Raw genomic sequence first — 20,663 nt, 5'->3', positions numbered from 1 at the left:
AGCTCGCGCCCCTGCTCCCTGGAAATGAACCGCAGCGTGACGTCGTTCGGGCGCCTGCGGTACAAGGCGCCGTCTCGCACACAGTAAGTTGAGGCGTGTCGTACTACGCGTTCTGCGTCCTCTTCCTTCTCCGGCAATTTGTCGTGGAGTAAATATGCCCCGAGTTCCTGCATCCAATAATCGTCTTGAGCCTCCAGGGCTAGGAGAAGTCGAGCCCCCAAGGCCTGGCCACAGTCCGAAGCCCCCGATGGCGGTGCTGGGGGGAGCTCCTCTCCGCGCGGTACCGGGTCCTCAGGTGATCGCGTCGCGGAAGGCTTGAAGAATCGCTCCTCAAAAATGCCTGGTTCCGGAGCCTCGCGACGCGAAGCTCTTTTGGCGACGTCGTCCGCATCGTTTTTGCTTCGCGGGACGTACTGCAGCTCCAGGCCCTGAAAAAGTTTCTCAATCTTACGTACCTCCTACAGATACGCCTCCATATGTTTGTCCTTGGGTGTGTACTCCTTGTTGGAGAAGTTGACGAGAAGCTGAGATTCACCCATCACGGTGAGGCGCTGGACCCCCAAGGCCGCCGCTGCCTTGAGGTCGGCGATGAGGCCCCCGTACTCCGCTGTGTTGTTGGAGACCTTCTCCCCCTGTTGGAAGCAGAGTTGTACGGCATAGCAAAAGCTGTCTCCCATTGGGGAAGTGAGCAAGACACTGCTACTGCGACAATAGACCTTTCGTGGCAACGGCGCCAGAAATCCTTCTGCTGCGGGCTACGCCTATAGGGACTTCCTTGGCAAATATGCAAAGGATTCCCCCGCGGCCTTGGAGCCTTGCGTTGGTGTTCCCTTGAAGAGGAAAGGGTGATGTAGCACAGCGGCGGTAAGTATTTCCCTCAGTTTGAGAACCAAGGTATCAATCTAGTAGGAGGATCGAGTCAAAGAGCTTGCACCCAACGCTATGAAGGGGTTGTCAATCCCTTATAGATTGTTTGCAAAGTGAGAACTGAAAGCAAAAAGTAAACAAAGCAAAGTAAAAGTAAAAGTGGAGACGATAGTTGGGAATAGACCCGGGAGCCGTAGTGTTCACTAGTGGCTTCTCTCATGAAAGCAAGTAGACGGTGGGTGAACGAATTACTGACGAGCAATTGATAGAATCGCGCAAAGTCCTGACGTTATCTATGGCAATGATCATATCTATAGGCATCACGTCCAAAACAAGTAGATCGATACTTTCTGCATCTACTACTATTACTCCACACATCGACCACTATCCAGCATGCATCTAGTATATTGAGTTCATAAGAACAGAGTAATGCCTTAAGCAAGATGACATGATGTAGATGAACAATCTCAAATCTATGATGAAAGCCCATCTTGTTACCCTTGATGGCAACAACATGATGCGTGCCTTCCTGCCCCTTCTGTCACTTGGAAAGATCACCGCACGGTATGAACCCAAATCCAAGCACTTCTCCCATTGCAAGAATCATAGATCTAGTTGGCCAAACAAAACCCAAGACTCGAAGAGACTTACAAGGATATCAAATCATGCATATAAGAAATCAGCAAAGACTCAAATATAAATCGTAGATAATCTGATCACAAATCCACAATTCATCGGATCTCGACAAACACACCGCCAAAGAGGATTACATCGGATAGATCTCCATGAAGATCATGGAGAACTTTGTATTGAAGATCCAAGGTACAGAAGAAGCCATCTAGCTACTAACTACGGACCCGTAGGTCTGAAGTGGACTACTCACGAGTCATTGGAGAGGCGATGATGTTGATGTAGAAGCCCTCCAACTCCAAAGTCCCCTCAGGCAGGGCACCGAGAAGGGTCTCCAGATGAGATCTCGCAAAAACGGAAGCTTGCGGCGGCGGAAAAGTGGTTTCGTGGACGCCCTGATTTTTTCTGGGATTTTAGGGAATATATAGGCCGAAGAGCTAGGGCTGGGGAACGCCAGGGAGGCCACAAGCCTGGTCGCCGCGGGCCCCCCTAGCCACGGCGTCAGGGCTTGTGGGCTCCCTCTGGGCCTCCTGCCTTGGCCCTCAAGGCCCCCGATCTTCTTCTGTTCTGGAAAAAATTCTTTCGGGGATTTTATTCCGTTTGGACTCCGTTCCAAAATCAGATCTGGAAAGAGTCAAAAACACAAAAAAAAGAGGAACTGGCACTTGGCACTGAATTAATAAGTTAGTCCCAAAGAAGATATAAAAGGTATATAAAACATCCAAAGTTGACAAGATAACAAAATGAAACCATCAAAAATTATAGATACGTTTGAGACGTATCAGACACCAGCCCCCGCTCCCATTCAAGCGAAGGCTCCATCGAAGTGCATTGTCCATCCCTCGGGCGCCTCTTCTCCGGGGGCAAGGGATTGGTTCCCTTCCATCCCCAGTCTGGTGCATCCATCCATTCCGCCACGAAGTCAGCCAGGGTGGCTCCCTTGATGACCCTGGTCGTGCTGAATTCGATGTTGAAGGCCTGAAGCTCGATGTTCCACTCAGCAACTCTTCTTGCTGCGTTTGGGTTGTGCAGGATGTTCTCCAAGGGGTAGGCGGAGACGACCTTGATCGGGTGTCCTTGGAAGTAGTGATGCAGCTTGTGCAAGGCGACGAGGAACGCCCGAAGGAGTTTCTTCTGCATGGGGTAGCGCGAGCGTGCGTCCCGCGGTACCGTGCTAACGAAGTACAATGGGTGCTCGATGAGGATGCGTCCGCCTGGGGCGCCGTGCTCCTTGGTGGCTTCAGGAGGTCGGGGTGTTTCGTCGTCCGGAGGAAAAGTTAGGGCCTTGGGAAGAAAAGGCTCTTCATGACAGGATTCACCAGTCTGGGCCTGAGGTCCCTCCGCTCGCGGGGGAGTTGGAACTTGTGAGTCGTGCGAGCCCTCAGGCGCATCGGGCGAGGGCCCGCTGGGACTTCCCAAAGTAGCGCTCTTGCCGGTTTGCTCCTCCCTTATTGCCACCAATGCGGTGCTGGCGAAGTGGGGGTGGCAGCAAGGTAAAGTAGCAGGGGCTCCCGCGGGCGAGGCGCCACCATGACCGGCGGACTCGTGAGGTAATGCTTGAGCTCGTCGAAGGCAGCGTCGACCTCTGGGGTCCACTCGAAGGACCCCTTCCTTTTCATGATCTTGAAGAAGGGCAGGGCCCGCTCGCCAAGCTTGGAGATGAAACGAGCCACGGAGGTAACCCACCCCGCCAGCTTCTGCATTTCCTTGAGGGTTGTGGGCGCGCTCATATTGTTTATGGCATTTACCTTTACTGGTTAGCCTCGATCCCCCGGTGCGACACCAGGAAACCGAGCAGCTTGCCTGATGGGACCCCGAAGACGTACTTCTCGGGGTTGAGCTTCAGGTTCACCCCCACAGGCTGGCGAGGTCTCCTCCAGATCCTCCACCAGGGTCTTTCTTGCCTTGACTTGACCACGATGTCGTCGACGTAGGCCTCCGCGTTCCTCCCGAGCTACGGCCCAAGACAATATACATCAGCTGCTGGAAGGTTGCCCCGGCGTTCTGCATCCTGAAAGGCATACACTCGTAGGAGTATACCTCGCACGGAGAGACAAAGGCTGTCTTCTCGACGTCCTCTACTACCATCTTGATCTGGTGGTAGACCGAGAATGCATCCAAGAAGCACAGGAGGTCGCACTCCGCGGTGGAGTCCATGATCTGGTCGATGCATGGTAGGGGGAACGGGTCTTGAGGGCAAGCCTTGTTGAGGTTTGTGAAGTCGACACACATGCGCTCCTTCCCACACTTATTCGGGACAACCACCGGGTTGGCCACCCATTCTGGGTAGCGCACCTCCCTTATGACCCCTGCTTCCTTCAGCTTGTGCACCTCCTAAGCGATGAACGCCTGCTTCTCCGGGGATTGCCTCCTTGCCTTCTTCTTCACCAGACGCACGTTCGGGCACACCATGAGGTGGTGCTCGATGACGTCCCTCGGAATCCCCACAAGGTCAGAGACGCTCCAGGCGAACGCGCCCTTGTTCGTCCCGAGGAAATCCACGAATGCCTTCTCTTGGTCTTGGGGGAGGTTCGCGCCGATAGTGAAGGTGGGGGCCAGGCTTCCTTCGTCCATTGGCACTTGCTTTGTCTTCGCCCGGTCCTGGGAAAACAACTGTTTCTTCTTCACGGGCGCGATGTCGTGGACGTCTCCTAGGTCCTCCGCGGTGCGCACCTCGCCCCTGGAGGCGGCACGCACTGAGGCCGTGGCCTTATGGGATAACCCGAGTACCCGCGAGGCATCCTTGATGTCCCCCACGATGGTAAGCACGCCGCCGCTCCCTAGCATCTTGTCGATGTTGTAGCCCGGGTGCGTCACCGCCATGAACTACGCGAGGGCGGGGTAGTCGAGTATTTCTTTGTATGGAAGGTGGATGTGAGCGACGTCGAATTCGATCTGCTCGGTGTGGAAGTTGGCGCGGGTGCCGAATGTGACACAGAGGCGGATCCATCCGACGGGAATGATGGATCCCGCCACAACCCCAGAAAAGGGCTTCGAGGGCACGAGCTGCTCTCGGGGTAACCGCAGCGTGTCGAAGGCCTCCATTGAGATAATGTTGAGGCCCGCGCCGTAATCGATGATGGTCTTGGAGATAGCCATGCCGGAGATGGTCGGCGTGCACAGCATGGGAAGCACCCCGGCAGCCGTCATGGCTTTAGGGTGGTCATCGGGGCCGAAGGTGATGTTGACCTCTGGCCACACGCGGTGTTCTGGGGGCTTGGGACTTAGGTCGGACTGGGCATTCGGTTCCCGTGAACCGAACAGTGCGGTTCTTTGGTCTCTGTGAGAATTCGGTTTTAAGAAATTGCTTACCGGTCAGTTAACTAAAAAATGCCAAACCGAGCATCCGGTGCACCGAGAAATTGGTTCGGTCATTGGTGTTACCGGACAACCACGATTAAATAATAGAAAAGACTAGCAGTAGCAGGAATCTCTGTGAGACTCTGACTGACAGGGCTGACAGTACAGTACTCAGTGCCTGTACCACTGCATGCATGCATGTTAAAAGCTAGCCTGTACGTCAACTCACATGCCCCTTTGTACACAAAATTTTAAGATAAGAAAATGATAGAATATGATTAGGAGAAGGAAGCAATGGAAGGTGAAGCATCGACCAATAAACTCCATGCGAGAAGCGAGGAGGCGGTGAATTAAATCGCAGCGGTCAGACAGCAGCGGCTTGCTTGCTAGTCGCTACCTCGGTACTCCTCACGCATGCAGCTGCAGGGCAGGGGATTAGGGCAAGCTGGCAAGGCCTGTAGGCTGTAGTGATGGGCCGGCCGGGCTGGGCCTCTTTTTTACTCGGTGTTTGGTCAATTCGGTTGACCGAGGGCTAAACCCGAATTTACCGAACTAATTTCGGTTTTGCAGATATGTAGACTGATCGTACTACCGAAGCTCTTGGTTTCAGTGTATTCGGCTTCGGTTCCTGTTATTTCGGTTCGGTACATCGGTTTACGGGTTATATGCCCAGCTCTAGCCTTAGGCGAGTCATCCCCCCGCACTGCAGGAAACACTTGACGTGGCGGGTGGAGGGTGGCGCGTGTGATCTGTCGAGAATACAAGCGACCGCAGGGACGACCATGCTTTCTCGGACGCCGTCCACCGCCGCAGACCGACGGTCGTCGGTGGTTGCACTTGCCATGGTGCCGCCGAGTCGAGATCTGGTTCCTGCTGTTGGCATGGAGGCTCCGACACGCGCCCCTACCTGGCGCACCAAATGTCGGATTTCGGGCTCCGCAAAACCCCAAGGATTCGAACATAGGGGCGTGCGCGTAGGCCACTTAACAGATTCGAGTCACCAGATCTGCTACTCGGTGAGCAAGGCTAAGAACCCACAGGATGGTGAGTAAGACAAGGGGCGCGACAGTTTACCCAGGTTTGGGCCGCTGCGAAGCGTAAAACCCTACTCCTGCTTTTGGTGGATTGCCTCTCACGGAGGTGGTGGATGAACTAGTACAGTGCTCTCGAGCCTCCGGAACCAACTGGCTAGGTGTATTGCCCTATGGTTGGAATAAACTGCCCCTACCAAGTATTCTACCCTCTCTATTTATAGCGGAGGCCCGGGTCCTCTTCCCTCATAGCTTCGGCATGAAGGTATCCCACGACGGCCAATTTTAAAGGCGAACAGGGGAACATGCTCCCTTGCCCAAAGGTGGTCTTCGCCTGCAAAGTAACTGTCCGCGCTGTAGAGACGGGCCCGAGGATGACGGTTTCCCTACTGGCAGGTGGCGGCGGCTTCATTGCACCAGAAGGGAAACCTTTGTAAGATGCCTTTTGAACCCCTTTACGCTCCCGCCTCCGTTGCACCAAAGAGGAAACTGCCCCATCCTGCCATCTTCTGCTCGCCTGTCCTTTCGTGGCATCACCCTTGACTCCTGAGGCCGGGCCTTGCCTCGGAATGTCCGCCGCTCCGGAGGGGTCCTGAGGAGGCCCCGTGCGGGTCTTGATGCCATTCCTCCTCGTGAGGCCTAGCCCCTCAGAAGGGCCTTATCGAGCCTGCCGATGCTTGGTCGATGGAGTGTGCCAGCCGTGGGCCGCACACACGCGAGTCTGGGTACCCCCGTTCGCATAACGCCGACAGCAGTATACGCCCAGGCCCCCTCGAGGACGCGGAAGGGGTCCACACCACGCCTTGTGGAGAAGACGTAGGCAATCATCACAATCCACCAATGACTTCTGGAATCAGACGCCTAATGCCTCGGGGGTAGGGACACTCACGAGGCAAAAGCGTCCTCGCGACCTCCCAGATACACCCCCACTATGACACTCTCACGTAATAACGAGTGATGCTGTATACGTCCAGGGCCCCCCGAGGACGCGGAAGGGGTCCACCCCACGCCTAGTGGAAGCCCTATGCTCAGCGTTGGTGGAGACGGAGGCGATGAATAGCTAGGTTGTTTTCTCCTTCCTTCCTTGCGTTTTATGTTGTGGCTTGATACGTCTCCAACGTATCTATAATTTTTTATGGTTTCATGCTATTATCTTGTCAAACTTTGGATGTTTTGCATGCCTTTTATATATTTTTTGGGACTATCTTATTAACTCAGTGCCAAGTGCCAGTTCCTGTTTTTCCATGTTTTTGACCCCTTTCAGGGGAGAATTTGAAATGGAGTCCAAACGGAATAAAATCCCCGAAAAGATTTTTTCAGTAACAGAAGAAGATCGGAAGACTTGAGAGCCAAGACAGGGGGTCCTCAGGGGCCCCACAAGCCCCCTAGCCGCCGCCAGGGGGGGAGGCCACGCCCCCCTGGGTGTGGGCCCCCTGGACCTCCTTTGCCCTAGGTCTTGCCCCTATATATTCCCTAAAAATCCATAAAAATCAGGAGATCAACGAAAGTACTTTTCCGCCGCCGCAAGATCCCATCTGGGGCACGTTCTGGTGCCTTGCCGTAGGGGGGATTTGGACATGGAGGGCTTCTTCATCAACACCATGACCTCTCCGATGATGCGTGAGTAGTTCACCATAGACCTACGGGTTCATAGCTAGTAACTAGATGGCTTCTTCTCTATCTTGGATCTTCAATACAAAGTTCTCCATGATCTTCATGGATATCTATCCGATGTAATCTTCTTTTGCTGTGTGTTTGTCGAGATCCGATGAATTGTGGATTTATGATTAGATTATCTATCAATCTTATTTGAGTTTCTTCTGATCTCTCTTATGCATGATTTCATATCCTTGTAATTCTCTTCGAGTTGTGGGTTTTGTTTGGCCAACTAGATCTCTGATTCTTGCAATGGGAGAAGTGCTTGGTTTTTGGTTCATACTGTGCGGTGACCTCACCCAGTGACAGAAGGGGTAGCGAGGCACGCATCGTGTTGTTGCCATCAAGGGTAAAAAGATGGGGTTTTGATCATTGCTTTGAGTTTATCCCTCTACATCATGTCATCTTGCTTAAGGCATTACTCTGTTTGTCATGAACTCAATACACTTGATGCATGCTGGATAGCGGTCGATGTGTGGAGTAATAGTAGTAGATGCAGAAAGTATCGGTCTTCTTGTCTCGGACGTGATGCCTATATGTATGATCATTGCCTTAGATATCATCATGACTTTGCGCGGTTCTATCTATTGCTCGACAGTAATTTGTTCACCCATCATGATATTTGGTATTTTGAGAGAAGCCTCTAGCGAACACTATAGCCCCCGGGTCTACTCCACACCATATTTTCAGACTTACACTTTTTACTTCGTTGCACTTTCCGCCTTCAGATCTCACTTTGCGAACAATCTTGAAGGGATTGACAACCCCTTTACAGCGTTGGCTGCAAGCTCGTTTGTGTTTGCGCAGGTACTCTGGACTTGATGAGATTCTCCTACTGGATTGATACCTTGGTTCTCAAACTGAGAAAAAAAACATACTGCTCCTGTGCTGCATCACCCTTTCCTCTTCAAGGGAAAAACCAACGAAAGCTCAAGTGACGACACAAGGATCTCTGGCACCACTGCCGGGGAAGGACTTTTGTTGCCGTAGCAGAAGGATTTCTGGCGCCGTTGCCGGGGAGGATCAAGTCAATAACTCATCCAAGTAAGTGTCGCAGACTCATCTCTTGCATTTACTTTGTTTGCCAGTTTCCTCTCGTTTTCCTCTCCCCCACTTTACAATTTGCCTTTTTCTTTTGCCTTTTTCGTTCGCCTTTCGTTCGCCCTTTTTCTCGCTTGCTGTTTGTTCGCTTGTGTGCTTGCTTGCTTGTTGGAGTCACCATGAATGAAAACACCAAACTTTGTGACTTCTCGAATACTAATAATAATGATTTTATTAGTACTCCGATTGGTCCCGTCACTAGTGCGGAGTCATACGAAATCAATGCCGCTTTGCTGAATCTTGTTATGAAAGAGCAATTCTCCGGCCTTCCTAGTGAAGATGTCGCATCCCATGTCAATACCTTCATTGAGCTTTGCGATATGCAAAAGAAGAAAGATGTGGATAATGACGTGATTAAATTGAAGCTTTTTCCTTTCTCGTTGCGAGATCGCGCAAAAACTTGGTTTTCTTCTTCGCCCAAAAATAGTATGGATTCTTGGGATAAGTGCAAAGATGCCTATATATCCAAGTATTTTCCGCCGGCTAAGATCATCTCTCTCCATAATGATATCAAAAATTTCAATCAACTTGATCATGAACATGTTGCACAATCTTGGGAGAGAATGAAGTTGATGATTAGAAATTGTCCCGCTCATAGCTTTAGTCTTTGGATGATTATTCAAATCTTTTACGCTGGCTTGAATATCGCTTCTAGAAATATCTTGGACTCCGCCTCAGGTGGAACGTTCATGGAAATCACGTTAGGGGAAGCCACAAAGCTCCTAGACAACATCATGACGAATTACTCTCAGTGGCACACTGAAAGGTCACCTACTAATAAGAAGGTACACGTTATAGAAGAAATTAACTCGTTGAGTGCTAAGATGGACGATTTAATGAATTTGGTTGCTAGTAGACGTGCTCCTTTAGATCCTATTCATATGCCCTTGTCTTCCTTGATTGAGAGTAGGAACGCTAGCTTGGACGTTAATTTTGTTGGTAGGAATAATTCTGGCAACAACAATGCTTTTAGAGGAAACTATGTTCCTTGGCCTTTTCCTAGTAACTCCAAAAATAACTTTGGCAACTCCTACAACAATACGCATGGAAATTAAAATAGATTACCCTCTGATCTAGAGAGTAATATCAAAGAGTTCATCAACTCTCAAAAGATTTTCAATGCGTCCATAGAGGAAAAGCTACTCAAAATTGACGATTTGGCTAAGAGCGTTGATAGAATGTCTAGTGATGTTGATGCTTTGAAAGTTAGATGTGCTCCTCCTAAGATCAACATGGATGAAACTTTGAAAGCTATCTGTGTTTCCATGATTGAGAGCAAAGAAAGAACCGCCCAAATTCGTGCTAGACATGAATGGCTTAAAAAGGCGTGTTCTCGTGATAAGAATCATGAAGATCTTAAAGTGCTTGGTGTGACTCCCATTGAATCTTTGTTTTCTTGTGTCAAACCTAATGATTATGGGGCTGGATATGAATCCACTTTGGTCGAAAAGTTCCCCAATGATTCGGAGTCCATCTATCTTGATGCTAAAAGCATTGAAAGTGGAGTAGAAATTAACACTTTGAGTAGTAATGAAATTACTACCATGGTTTTCAAGGAATTGAATTATGATAGTTGCTCCTTGATTTAATGCATTTCCTTGATGCAATCCATGTTAAACTCTCCACACGCTTATAGCCAAAACAAGGCCTTTACCGATCATATCGTCGAAGCTATGATAAAGTCTCTTGAAGAGAAACTTGAATTGGAAGTCTCTATCCCTAGAAAGCTTCATGATGAGTGGGAACCTACCATCAAAATCAAAATCAAAAACTATGAATGCAATGCTTTGTGTGATTTGGGTGCTAGTGTTTCCGCGATTCCAAAGTCTTTATGTGTTGTTCTGGGTTTTAATGAGATTGAAGAGTGTTCTCTTAATTTGCATCTTGTGGATTCTACTGTCAAGAAACCCATGGGAAGGATCAATGATGTTCTTATTATTGCAAATAGGAACTATGTACCCGTGGATTTCATTGTGCTTGACATTGATTGCAATCCTACATGCCCTATTATTCTTGGTAGACATTTCGTGAGGACTATCGGTGCTATCATCGATATGAAGGAAGGGAATATTAGATTTCAATTTCCTTTAAGGAAGGGCATGGAACACTTTCCTATAAAGAAAATAATATTGCCTTATGAATCCATGATGACGGCCACTTATGGTTTGAGCACCAAAGACGACGATACGTGATTCTATCGCTTTTATGCCTAGCTAAGGGCGTTAAACAATAGCGCTTGTTGGGAGGCAACCCAATGAATTTATCTTTTTCTTTCTGTTTTGTTGCGTCCACACCATCATGATTCTGTTGTGATTGTGTTTTTTGTGTTTTTTTTGTGTTTGAGCCAAGCAAAACCTTTATGACTAGTCTTGGTGATGGTTGTTTGATCCCGCTGGAAAATGACAGAAACTTTTCGCTCACGAGATGATTTTTCATTTTTATTCAGAAAGAGGTTTTGAGTTGATTCTTTTTGTTGATAGTTGATATGCCTTTTTCCCAGACAGTCGTAATTGTTCAGAATTTTTGAGGTATGAGAAGTATACGAAGTATACAGATTGCTACAGACTGGTCTGTTTTTGACAGATTCTATTTTTGTTGAGTAAGTTGCTTCTTTTGATGAAACTATGGTTAGTATCGGGGGGGGGGGGGGTACTAGCCATGGAAAAGTGAGAATACAGTATCCCAACACCAATATAGATAGAATTCAAGTTTTCTACAGTACCAAAAGAGGTGGTAGTTCGTTTTCTTGTGCTATTGTTATCACGAGTTTCTGTTTAAGTTTTGTGTTGTGAAGTTTTCAAGTTTTGGGTGATGTTCTCATGGACAAAGAGATAAGGAGTGGAAAAATCTAAAGCTTGGGGATGCCCAAGGCACCCCAATCCATATTCAAGGACACCAAAAAGCCTAAGCTTGGGGATGCCCCGGGAAGGCATCCCCTCTTTCGTCTTCAATCCATCGGTAACATTACTTGGAGCTATATTTTTATTCACCACATGATATGTGTTTTGCTTGGAGTGTCTTGTATCGTAGGAGTCTTTCCTTTTTGTTGTGTCACAATCATCCTTGATGCACACCTTTTTGAGAGAGAGAGAGACATGCACTCACCGTGATTTTGCTAGAATGCTCATAGTGCTTCACTTATATCTTTTGAGCTAGATAATTTTGCTCTATGTGCTTCACTAAGATCTTTTAGAGCACGGCGGTGTGTAACTTGGTAGTTGGCTTGTGCTATGAATGTAGTCCCAAAGGTGATAGGTACCCAAAGAGGATACAAAAACCTCCATCTTCATGTGCATTGAGTAGAAAGAGAAGTTTTGATTCCTCTCAATTAGTTTTGAGACGTGGATTTGGTAATATTAATAGTTATGTTAGTAGGGTGTTGTGAATCTAGAAATACCTGTGTTGAAGTTAGTGATTCCCGTAGCATGCACGTATTGTGAACCGCTATGTTAGGAAGTCGGAGCATAATTGATTTTTTGATTGCCATCCTTTGTGTTGAGGTCGGGATTGCGCGATGGTTAACACCTACCAACCCTTCCCCTAGGAGTATGCGTTTAGCACTTTGTTTTGATTACTAATAAAAACTTTCGCAACAAGTATGTGAGTTCTTCATGACTAATGTGATTCCATGGTATAGATGCACTTTCACCTTCCACCATTGCTACCCTCTCTAGTGCCGCGCAATTCTCGCCGGTGCACAAATCCACCATATGCCTTCCTCAAAAAAGCCACCATACCTACCTACTATGGCATTTTCATAGCCATTCCGAGATATATTGCCATGCAACTCCCACCGTTCCGTCTCATGACTTGTGTCGTCACTCTCATATTGCCATTGCATGATCGTAAGATAGCAAGCGAGATGTTTTCAACGTCATGCGCCATGCTAGATCGTTGCACATCCCGGTACACTGCCGGAGGCATTTCCTATAGAGTCATCATAGTTCTAAGCTTTGAGGTGTGAGTAAATAAAAGTGTGATGATCATCATTATTAGAGCATTGTCACATGTGAGGAAATAAAAAAAGAGGCCAAAGAGCCCAAATAAAAAAAACGAGAAAAGATAAAAAAAGAGGCCCAAGTGCCCAAATAAAAATAAATAATAATAAGAGAGAGAAAAAGAGAGAAGGGACAATGCTACTATCTTTTTCCACACTTGCGCTTCATAATAGCACCATGTTCTTCATGATTGCGAGCTTCTTGCTTTGTCACTGCCATATGCTAGTGGGAATCTTCATTATATAACTTGGCTTGTATATTCCAATGATGGGCTTCCTCAAAATTGCCCTAGGTCTTCATGACCAAGAAAGTTGGATGCACACCCACTAGTTTTCCTTTTGAGCTGTCACATACTTATAGCTCTAGTGCATCCCTTGTATGGCAATCCCTACTCATTCACATTGATATCTATTAATGGGCATCTCCATAGCCCTTTGATACGCCGAGTCAATGTGACCATCTTCTCCTTTTTGTCTCACAACCACCACACACTCTATTCCACCTATAGTGCTATATCCATGGCTCGCGCTCATGTATTGCGTGATAGTTACAAAAAGTTTGAGAAAGTAAGAGTGCGAAAACAATTACTTGGCCAATACCGGGGTTGTGCATGATTTACATTAGTTGTGTGAGGATGATGGAGCATAGCCAGACTATATGATTTTGTAGGGCTAACTTTCCTTGGCCTTGTTATTTTCAAAGTTCATGATTACTTTGCTAGTTTGCGTGAAATATTATTTTTTTCATGTCAATAGAAAACTATTGTTTTGAATCTTACGGATCTGAACATTCATGTCACGGGAAAGAAGTTGCAAAGGACAACTATGCTAGGTAGCATTCCACATCAAAAATTCATTCTTTATCACTTCCCTACTCGAGGACGAGAAGGAGTTAAGCTTGGGGATGCTTGATACGTCTCCAACGTATCAATAATTTTTTATGGTTTCATGCTATTATCTTGTCAAACTTTGGATGTTTTGCATGCCTTTTATATATTTTTTGGGACTAACTTATTAACTCAGTGCCAAGTGCCAGTTCCTGTTTTTTCCATGTTTTTGACCCCTTTCAGAGGAGAATTTGAAACGGAGTCCAAACGGAATAAAATCCCCGAAAAGATTTTTTCCGTAATAGAAGAAGATCGGGAGACTTGAGAGCCAAGGCAGGGGGTCCTCACGGGCCCCACAAGCCCCCTAGCCGCGGCCAGGGGGAGGCCGCGGCCCTGGCTTGTGGGCCCCCTGGACCTCCTTTTCCCTAGGTCTTGCGCCTATATATTCCCTAAAAATAAATAAAAAATCAGGAGATCAACGAAAGTACTTTTCCGCTGCCACAAGCTTCTGTCTCCGGAAGATCCCATCTGGGGCACGTTCTGGTGTCGTGCCGGAGGGGGGATTCGGACACGGATGGCTTCTTCATCAACACCATGACCTCTCCGATGATGCGTGAGTAATTCACCATAGACCTGCGGGTCCATAGCTAGTAACTAGATGGCTTCTTCTCTCTCTTGGATCTTCAATACAAAGTTCTCCATGATCTTCTTGGAGATCTATCTGATGTAATCTTCTTTTGCGGTGTGTTTGTCGAGATCCGATGAATTGTGGATTTATGATCAGATTATCTATGGATCTTATTTGAGTTTCTTCTGATCTCTCTTATGCATGATTTCATATCCTTGCAATTCTCTTCGAGTTGTGGGTTTTGTTTGGCCAACTAGATCTATGATTCTTGCAACCGGAGAAGTGCTTGGTTTTGGGTTCATACCGTGCGGTGACCTCACCTAGTGACAGAAGGGGTAGCGAGGCACGCATCGTGTTGTTGCCATCAAGGGTAAAAAGATGGGGTTTTGATCATTGGTTTGAGTTTATCCCTCTACATCATGTCATCTTGCTTAAGGCATTACTCTGTTTGTCATGAACTCAATACACTAGATGCATGCTGGATAGCGGTCGATGTGTGGAGTAATAGTAGTAGATGCAGAAAGTATCGGTCTACTTGTCTCGGACGTGATGCCTATATGTATGATCATTGCCTTAGATATCGTCATGACTTTGCGTGGTTCTATCAATTGCTCGACAGTAATTTGTTCACCCACCGTGATATTTGCTATTTTGAGAGAAGCCTCGAGTGAACACTACGGCCCCCGGGTCTACTCCACACCATATTTTCAGCCTTACACTTTTTACTTCATAGCACTTTCCGCCTTCAGATCTCAATTTGCAAACACTCTTGAAGGGATTGACAACCCCTTTACAGCGTTGGCTGCAAGCTCGTTTGTGTTTGTGCAGGTACTCTGGACTTGACGAGATTCTCCTACTGGATTGATACCTTGGTTCTCAAACTGAGGGAAATAGTTACTGCTCCTGTGTTGCATCACCCTTTCCTCTTCAAGGGAAAAAAACCAACGCAAGCTCAAGAGACGACAAAAGGATCTCTGGCACCACTGCCGGGGAATGACTTTTGTTGCCGTAGCATGGCCCACCAGGGCCTCCCCTTTTTGTATTTTGAGCTATCGAAGGCTTGTAGGCTTCTTTCTTAATGTTTTGAAAAGAAAATAAGGGCGGGAATTTCTTCTCTATCTTCTCTCGTTTTACCGAACTCTCATTCTCTTTCTCCCTTTATTCTGATTGGTGTTTCGCGGGAACCTCGGGAGACCCCCAGGCCTCCTGAGGCAACCGCAAAAAGGGGCGGAGTGGGGAATCACTCGAGCGTCAAAGGGGGCTCCTGAGCATCGAGTCTCAGGAGCCTTATCGGTCATAAGTCCACTCGCCACCCCTGGTATCGACCTGGGGCTCAGGTCGATGCCAGGAGCGATGGGGCCCCGCCCTGTGAAGTGTGTCGAACCTAACGGCGGTGGGGAATTGTGCGGGACCGGGACCTGTCGACGTAGAGCGGTTTGAGTGTCAAGGGGGACTCCTGAGCAACATGCCTCCGGAGCCTTACCGGTCGCAAGGCCACTCGGCCACCCAGGTGCCACGCTTATCAACACCCAGGGCGTCGGGGCCTTGCCCCGTGGGGGGCAACCTTGGTAACAGGTTGTGCCTCACAACGGCAAGGAAATGTGCAGGACTGGGACCTGCAGACACAAAGTGCCAAAAGGGTCCTCAAACCGTCCCACAAGCACGGAGGAGGTGCCACGAACAAAGCCACACATGTGGGCTAGACCATCGGTGTTGCGACAACACGGGCTGGCAGCATCCACGACCAGAAGGGAAGCATCGTGCACACCTCGTCTTCAGAAAACGCGTTAAAAGGTACCCACCAGACACATCAAGGTTGATGTTAAACTTAATACATAACCCTACCACGAGAGCGAGGCGGCGGATCAGGAGGACGCATCGTCACCAGAGTCCACGCCGTGGTCTTCTCGAGCAAGTCTTGTCACCAGGTCCTCCACGTGAACCTCGACCCATTCGGTCAGGGCGGCGCAGATCGTGTCTGGCATCGGATCCAACACCATAGCGAAGTCAATGTCTGGGTCGAGGCGAAGGAGGTGGCTGAAGACGTCCGAGGCCGCTTGACCCAAGAGGTCACGGCTCTTCTCCTCCACCGGCGCGAGGGCCTTCTCGGCACCCGCCTCAAGACGCTCCACGACGCCATAGAAGAAGCCCAATTACCTGGCGTTGTCGGGGACCAGGGTACTGGAGACACTCTCGCCGCAGATGTCTCTCAGAGCACATGAGGCTCTCCTCTCGAGGGATTGGAAAATTTGCGAGCATTCAAGTTGGAGGATGCGGGCACGGACCGCTTCTTCGGAGGCCTCTCCAACGAGGGAAGACGCGCCTTTCACCTGTTTGCAAACATGAAACAGTTTACGTTCGGCAGTAGCCTGGGCGTCCAGCGTGACCTGTCAACTTTTCACTTGCTAATCCAACCTCCTCCGGAGGGCATTGACCTCGTTTTGCTGGTGACCGCGGCGCTCAAGGAAGCGGGACTCCTGGAGCCTCAACTTTGCACGAGAGTCGAGAAGAAGGGAACGTTGAGCCTCCTCCATCCCTTTGTCTATCACCTCATGAAGCTTCGCATCACGAGAGGCAAGGGATTCCTCAGCAAGCGACACCTGGCACTCCCTCATCTCCTGACGCTCCTGCCCCACGCTCTGCTCCACCTTTACAAGCGCCAACGAATTGGCGGACGCTTGAGAACCCGCGGTGGCGAGGAAGGAATCCATTGGCGAACCCCCTAGGTTGGCCCTTAGTGGGGCCTCCTCTTCAAGATCAGCGATTAGGGTGCAAAGCTCCCTCTGACGATCTTCGGAGGCCCTGCGCCAACAATCAGCCTCCTGAGCCTCGAAGAGAGCATGCTCGCGGGCTTCTACTGCTACGGCAAGGGACGCCTCAATTTCTATGCGGGCGTGCTCCCGCTGTAGACGGCCAAGGTTCACGGCGACCTCAAGCTAGTGTTGTCCCGACGCAAGATGCTGGCGCTCCCCTTCCCGGCGGGCTTCATGACTGGCAAGCCCCGTCCCCAGACATTGAAGCGCGTCCGCCGCAGTGCGGAGCAATACCCACGGCACGGTAGGCGAACCCGCGACAGGCTCGAGAAGCCTGTAAGAGTTCTCACCTTGTGCACGGGAGGGCGCGCGAGGAATAACCCGGCCCGAGTCCATGCTCGGGGGCTGGGGGCTTGCGTGTGGGCGTTTCGTCAGCAGTAAGCGTCCCTTGAGGCCCCACATCTCCAAGGAGAAGGGGTCCAGGAGGAAGACACAAACAGCCCTAGGAGGGGCCACAAGCGAGGGGAGTACACCCTTCCGGAGTACCGGAAGCCGCTACCGAGGAAGACTGATACGTCCATTTTGCATCATGCTTTCATGTTGATATTTATTGCTTTTGGGCTGTTATATTACTTGTGATACCATATTTATGCCTTTTCTCTCTTATTTTGCAAGGATTATTTGAAGAGGGAGAATTCAGGCAGCTGGAATTCTCGACTGGAAAGGAGCAAATCCTAGTCCACTATTCTGCACATCTCCAAATGCACTAAAAATTTACGTGGAATTTTTCTGGAATATATTAAAAATACTGGGCGAAAGAACTACCGGAGGGGATCCACCAGGGCTCCACAAGCTTGCCCACCGCCGCCACCCCCCTGGTGGCGCAGGGCAGGTTTGTGGGCTGCTTGAAGGCCCACTAGCCCCCCTCTTTTGCTATATGAAGCGTCCTGGTCTGGAAAAAAAATCAACCAGGAGCTTTTTCGTGGTTTCGCCACCGCCATGAGGCGGAACTTGAGCAAATCCAATATAGAGCTCCGGCAGGACGATCCTGTCGGGGAAACTTCCCTCCCGGAGGGGGAAATCGTCGCCATGTCATCACCAACACTCCTCTCGTCGAAGGGGAGGCATCTTCATCAACATCTTCATCAGCACCATCTCCTCTCCAATCCCTAGTTCATCTCTTGTAACCAATCTTCGTCTCGCAACTCCGATTGGTACTTGTAAAGTTGCTAGTAGTGTTGATTACTCTTTGTAGTTAATGCTAGTTGGATTACTTGGTGGAAGAGTTTATTTTTAGATCCTTGAGGCTATTCATTACACCTTTGGTCATGATTATGATTATGTCTTGTGGGTAGTTACTTTTGTTCCTAAGGACATGGAATAAGTCATGCTGATAATAGTCATGTGAATTTGATATTTCTTCGGTATTTTGATATGATGTATGTTGTTTCTCCTCTAGTGGTGTTATGTGAACGTTGACTACATAACACTTCACCATATTTGGGCCTAGAGGAAGGCATTGGGAAGTAGTAAGTAGATGATGGGTTGCTGGAGTGACAGAAGCTTAGACCCCAGTCTATGCGTTGCTTCGTGAGGGGCTGATTTGGATCCACTAGCTTAATGCTATGGTTAGACTTTGTCTTAATTCTTCTTTTGTAGTTGCAGATGCTTGCGAGAGAGGTTAATCATAAGTGGGATGCTTGTCCAAGTAAGGGCAGTACCCAAGCGTCGGTCCACCCACATATCAAACTATCAAAGTAACGAACGTGAATCATATGAACATGATGAAACTAGCATGACAGAAATTACCGTGTGTCCTCGGGAGCGTTTTTCCTCCTATAAGACTTTGTTCAGGCTTGTCCCTTGCTACAAAAGGGATTGGGCCACTTGCTGCACCGTTGCTACTACTTGTTACTTGTTACTCTTTGCTTGCTACGTTTCACCTCGCTACACAATCACTTGTTACCGCTACTTTCAGTGCTTGCAGTTATTACCTTGCTGAAATCCGTTTATCAAAGCCTTCTGCTCCTCGTTGGGTTTGACACTCTTACTTATCAAAAGGAATACGATTGATCCCCTATACTTGTGGGTCATCAAAGACCACGGGGGGCTGACGCGCGTAGGACTTAGGAGGTTGAACCCCGCGGAGTGTGGGGAAAGAAACCGCAGGATGCTCGGTGCACTACTAGAAAAAGGATTATAGATAATATAGACACTAATGGCACACCAGACAAGTGGTGCGCCACTACTATATAGCAGTGGCGCACCATGTGCAGGTGCACCATTAGTGTGATGGACACTAATGGCGCACCACACACACGGTGCGCCACTACTAACAAATTTGTTTCCAAAAATACTAATGGTGCACCGGGGCAGAGTGCGCCATTACTAGTTTAACTAGTAATGGCGCACCACTCACCCAGTGGGCCACTACTATTTTTTTTGCAAAACTATTAATGGTGCACTGCCAGCTGGTGCGCCATTAGTAACCCTGGTTACTAATGGCGCACCAGCTGGTGGTGCGCCATTAGTAGTTTTGCAAAAATAATATATCCTTCCTCTCTGAATCGAATCGATTCGAAACCCTAGCTGACCCATCCCCCTCCACTCCAAGAAATCTCAGATGGTCGCCGCCGCCTCCTCGCCCCTACCACCCATCTCAGCCACCAGCGGCGACCTCAGATGGTCGGACAGGCGTGCCGCCCTACCCATCACCGCCCTCGCCTCCGCCTCCGCCTCCGCCCCAGCCACTGCCACCTTCTCCTCCACCTCCTCCCGCTCCTGCTCCTCTTCCTCCTGCCGCATGTCTCCGCCCTCCTCCGTCACGCCAACTCCCTGGGCCGTTGGTGCCTGCCCCCCGCTGCCGAGCGCAGTCCCCTCGCCGGCCAGCAACTCAGCTTCTCCATCGTCACGCTCTCTGACGAGCGCCTGCCGGGCCAAGGCGTGCCGGGGCCGGTCCTTTCGATTAATTGAGTCCAATTTCTTCGCCTAGCTGAGTCAGGTTAGCTTAGCAGATCAGTAATCTCTTGGAATAACTTCCTGATGATACAGTCAATTTTTCATTCGGTTTGCTGACTCTGAATGAATTTTTTGATCAAGGATAACTTGCCTTCGGTGCTGTTTGCAATGGCAGGGGGTCTAGTGCTCAGTATTGGGAACCTTTCTACACAGTATGCTTGGGCATATGTGGGTCTCTCGGTTACTGAGGTTATATGCGCGAGCATGGTTGTTGTAATTGGTAAGTTTGTAAACATTCTTATTATTGTTTCTGATGATACATGTGATGTACAGCTCATAATCTTCTTTATTAAGCAAAATTACAGGAGGGGACTGAATTACTAGGTTAGCACTAGTTGGTTTAAGCTAGAATTTTGCGCAATAACACTGGTTATCTGACAGTTCTAGTTGCTTGAACAAAGTGTCTGTCGATCGCATGCAGATCATTTATTAAAAGCAGCTCAAGATAGGAACAGATTTGAAGATATGAGTACAGATGATATCTTTTTTTCCTCGAATATGCACGAGTGTGCGTATCATATATATATTATATATAGAAGAAGGGCAAAGAAAGCCTCCACAAAAGTTATCTGAAAAATAACATTTCCGGTTAACTATATCGATCGATGCACCAAATTGCCTGTTGGCTCTGCTATTATCCTGTGTCCTCGAAGAATTCACTCATTTTTAACGCATGTTGTATTTTCAGGTACGACACTGAATTATTTCCTGGACAACCGCATCAACCGGGCAGATATTCTTTTCACCGGAGTGGGTTGCTTCCTTGTTGTAGTCATCCTTGGGACTGTTGTACACGCTTCCAATGCAGCTGATAATGAAGAGAAACTAAGCGAATCCTCAAATGGCTACAACCTT

This window comes from Hordeum vulgare, chromosome 2H (genome assembly GCF_904849725.1).
Source record: "Hordeum vulgare subsp. vulgare chromosome 2H, MorexV3_pseudomolecules_assembly, whole genome shotgun sequence".
Classification (NCBI taxonomy): domain Eukaryota; kingdom Viridiplantae; phylum Streptophyta; class Magnoliopsida; order Poales; family Poaceae; genus Hordeum; species Hordeum vulgare.
Note: the sequence above shows the minus strand (reverse complement) of the source record.